Raw genomic sequence first — 5,061 nt, 5'->3', positions numbered from 1 at the left:
ATGAGAAAGATCAGGCTTCTTACCAGAATAAGTCTCCTCAAGTGTACTCATGCCAAGTATCCTATGAGGACAACGGTTCTGCACATAAACTGTTGTATTGCATGCTTCTGCCCACAAGTGAAGGGGTAGGCCCTGATCATGCAACATTGCCCGTGCAGCACCCACAATCGTTCTGTTCTTCCGCTCAGCTACCCCGTTCTGCTGTGGGTTATGGGGAGCTATGAGCTCTCTACGAATCCCTTCTGCCTTGCAGAAATCCTTGAACTCGTCCGAGATGTATTCACCACCATTATCGCTCCTAAGAGCCTTCACCTTCTTCCCCGACTCCTTCTTGACCAGTGCTTTGAATTCACAGAACTTTGAATATGTCTCGCTCTTCTTCTGCATGAAGAAGATCCAGCACTTACGAGAGAAATCATCAACAAAAATCACATAATACCTGTGTTTTGCTGTCGAAGCAACTGAGAAAGGTCCACACACGTCTGTGTGAATTATCTCAAGGATCGTCGTGGCGCGACTATCCTTCTCGTGAAAGGTGGCTTTCACAAACTTCCCCAAAGTACACCCCTTGCACTAATCTGACTGCGCAAGTGTGCCTTTAGGAAGCCCTGTAGTGATCTGCTGCAGTATCTTCAAGGCTCCATGGTGAAGGTGACCCAATCTCTTGTGCCACAACTCGCCATCATCCCGGCTCACCAATCCTTCTGCCTTGCCCGCCATTGCTGCGCATCCATCTACATGCAACTGATAAAGGTTCCTTACTCGAACCCCTATCTTCCGGGTCTCACTAGTTGTCTTGCTGCGCAGGAAAGCCTTTCCCTCGCTGAAAACAACATCATACCCCTTGTCTTCTAACATCGCCACTGAGATGAGATTCTTCGTCAATCCTGGAACATGCATGACTTCCTTCAATACGAAGGGTTTACCAAACTCCCTCTCAAAGGAAATGGTACCGATACCGGTCGCACTGTATCTACCATCATCGCCCATCTCGATGTACACTCCAAGATCTTTGTCCTCCAGATCAGAGAACAAATCTCTATCTCCCGTCATGTGAAAAGACGCACCACTGTCCAAGAACCATACTGATCCCATCACACTTGAAACCAAGCATGCGATCAATGAAAAATCAAGCTCAAACTGTGAGGCTAGAGCCTCTCCTGTTGAAGATCCAGCAGCCTGCTTGTTCTTCTTCTTCTGCGGACAATTAGTGGCATAGTGTCCGTGCTGGTGACAGTGAAAACACTTCACCTTGGACATATCCTGCTTCTTGCCTTTCGCACCAGAATGAGAAGCTTTCTTGTTCTTCCCCTTCTTTGCTTTGGCAGCCAAAGCGCAATTCTCTTCATCAGATACCTTTGATGAAGATCCATTCTCACCTTTATTGTTTCTGAGTTTATCCCTGAGCGCCAGGTCACTCTTGCTTTGGAATAACATTTGCAATCCGTTGAAAGACATTTCAACAACACTGCTGCAAATTCGATTTTCCACCAGCTACAAACTCAACCGCCTCCGATCTAGAATTCGTGAGAACACAATATTTCTCGTACAGAGATTGACTGTATGGGCATTCACCAGATATCTCACCTTCCAAAGGAAGGATGAATCCAGAGGCTACCTGGCCCGATTACAGACTCTGCCTAAAGAAATAGAATGTAAACACTTCCTGAATAGTAGATCTGATGATCAATCCTCGCTTGATATCCTGTAAAAATCTCTTCTACAAATCAAGCAGCTCCGACACCATGTAGAAACTTTTTCTACAAATCATCTAGCTCTGATACCATGTAGAAATTTTGAATAATTTAACACATATTCAACGGAGATTATCCTGATCGTGTACTATTGCGGAATACATACACAATACATAAGCTCCTCTACGTTGATCATCAATATAGCAGCATCAATAACAATAAAACATCAAGAGCATTCACACATTAACACAGTATGTAACCCGGGGAAAGCATCTCGCTAAAAACCCCACACGATCTGTATATTAATGATTGAGACCATGTAACATTACAAATTACAATGCTTATCACAAGAAATCCAGTACCAGCTCCACCTGTTACACACAATACAGCTAAGATCTGATCTCCAAATCTATTCCACTGCTTGCCTGCCTCCACTGCTCAATACCTGCTCAAGAATAAATGAGAATGGTCTACCAAACTCGTATTTCACCACCAAAGAATCACTCACAATGTGTAAGACGTGAGCAGAAGCTACAAACTGGGCAAATACATGAGCAAACTCATTGGCATACTCAATCCCTTGATTGTGCAAGATCTGATGCACAACTATAGTCACAATTGATAGCAATCTGATTCTCTAACACCTGTCCCTATTGAACTAAACATGCACTGACATGAAACTGAGTTAACTGATCTATTCTATATTTGTATTATGAGTTAATAATTAGTTTAACAACTCATCATTAGTCTATTTGCAGTTAGACTAACTACAACTAGTTTAACCAAGTCAAACTGAACACAACTCCATCAACTCCACCAAACTCAACTGATTGAGTTCTAACTGAAGTCATGCATGCAACAACTCAACTGACTCATAAGAAAAGCGTACTTCCTTCTGACAGCTGCATGGGCCACATCTGTAGCTCAAACTGAAGTGCTCCAAGAGAATAAGATCAAGTTTATAGTCCAAATATTATTATGAGACAATAATATTTGACTTTTCTATTTTTGACAGTCAGTCTAAAAATAGACTTTGATCACCCACACTTTGGTCACCCAAATTGTGATAACCCACACTGTGATCACCCACACTGTGATCATCCACACTATGATCAAAAATAGAACTTGCGCCATAATTTGCATGCGGGCCCACTTAGTGAAGGCGACTCTTTTCACTAAGCTCCATCATCTTGTTGCAATCTCAACATGTTGGCCCCGGGACCCCCCAGCCAGGGGGGATCGGCCACCCCGAACCCCTGCGGGGGGGAAAGTCCCCCCCGCACCCCCCCACGTGAAGGGGTGTACAAACTTCTTGGGGTATACATCCGGCTGAAACAAAGACCTCTAAACAATCATGCTCCATACTTAAAAATCTCCCACTTGGAGAATGATTGTAGCAACTCCACCGCTACTTCATTTGCTGGACAATGACTCCTCTTTGGACCTGGCTATTTCTCATCTTCATCTTCATCTTTGCAGACCAATTGAAACTGAGCATATTCTCAGTTTCTCCCTGGTTACAACTTTTGTTAGCATATCTGCAAAATTCTGGCTAGTGTGTATCTTTTCCTAGTTCAACTCTCCATATTCCAACATTGATCGTATGAAATGGTACTTGAGTTGTATGTGTTTAGTCCTGGAATGAAATGTTGAGTTCTTTTCAAGATGAATGGAACTTTGGCTATCACTGTATAACATGCCCATATCATCCTCCTTACCCAATTCACCCATAAACCTTTGTAACCAAATCATTTCTTTACTAGCCTCTGTAGCAGCAACATACTCTACTTCTATTGTTGAAAGTGCAACAACACTTTGGATTTTTGAAACCCAATTGACAGCTGTTCCACCTACAGTAAATACATATCCTGTAGTGCTCCTCCTACTATCTCTATCACCTGCCATATCTGCATCAACATATCCCTATAGAGAAATGTTTGAACCACCAAAGCATAATGCTTGATTTGTGGTACCTTTCAAATATCTGAGAATCCATTTCACTGCCATCCAATGTTCCTGTCTGAACTTCTGGAGCGCGTATACCATAGCTAATCCTTCGTGCTCTATCATGGAATAATTTTTCTCAACTTTATATAGCTTCCAACTTGCGTGCTATAGGATAATCCAAGTCCCCTTCACTGACCTGTGTCAGTACTGCTCCCAGCACAATACATGACACGTCCACATGCACATGAAATTCCTTCTTCCAATCTGGGAAGATGAGGATTGGCACGGTGACCATTTTCTCCTTTAACACATCCAAGATCTTCTGACATTCTTCATTCCAACAGAACGTAACATCCTTCTTTAACATTTTTTCCATCGACGCATTGACCTGGGCATAGCTCTTGATGAATTTCCTATAGTATCATGTATGCCCCAGCGTTTTTCGTAGTTGTTTCACACTCCTTGGCACCTCCAAATTGATTATAACCGTGATCTTCACAGGCTCTACCATTAAGCCTTGTCTACATACCATATGACTCAGAAAGATCCCAAAAGGGACACAAAACAAACATTTCTTCAGATTGAGCATGATCTGGTACCTCTGACATGTATCTAGCTTCAAGCGCAGACTTGCCACATGGATCTTTACAAATCCAAACATTATCCAATCATCAAAGTATACCTTCAAAAATTTATAAATAGAGTCCTTGAACGTCACGATGACTACGCGTGAAAAGATCATAGGCGCATTCTTCAGCCCAAAAAGCATTACAGTGTACTGAAAGCATCCCCACTCGGTCATGAAGGTCGTCTTACTTCTATCCTCTAGCGTGATCTTGATCTGATGGTACCTTGAGAACCCATCAGTAAATGAATATCCTTCTTGCCCACCAACATTATCCAGCAACTCATCGGTGAATGGATTTGGGAAGGGATCATGCACGGAGAGATTATTCAATTTCTTGAGATCTACGCATATCCTTATTTCATCCTTCTGCTTCTTTTCCTGAACTACTATTGGGCTCACCCAATCAGATTCCTGGTTCAATGATACCTGCTGCAAGCATTTTATCCAATTCCAAACGAACCCTTTCTTTATACTTCAGATTGAGGCAATATGGTCTTTGCTTAACCGGCTTCGCATCCGGTTTTAGAGTGATATTCATGACACCCAAGTCCCCTATTATATCTTTCAAATCTGAAAAATTCATGGGGAACAGATCTTGATATTCATGGGGTAGTTTGGCGATCTTATCTACTGTCACATCATCCCAGTAGTCCCAAATATTCGCAAACTTCAGCTCTGCCTCCGTGCTAATGTTCACCTTTCTAGTTTTGAGCGGCTCGGTTATGTCTGGGTTCTCTAATTGTGGTCCCTCAATTTCATGGTGACCTTCAATCTCTGGAATATCAATCTTCC

Source organism: Pinus tabuliformis, chromosome 9 (genome assembly GCF_031772625.1).
Source record: "Pinus tabuliformis cultivar Carrire ecotype Pingquan chromosome 9, CPIR1, whole genome shotgun sequence".
NCBI lineage: Eukaryota > Viridiplantae > Streptophyta > Pinopsida > Pinales > Pinaceae > Pinus > Pinus tabuliformis.
Note: the sequence above shows the minus strand (reverse complement) of the source record.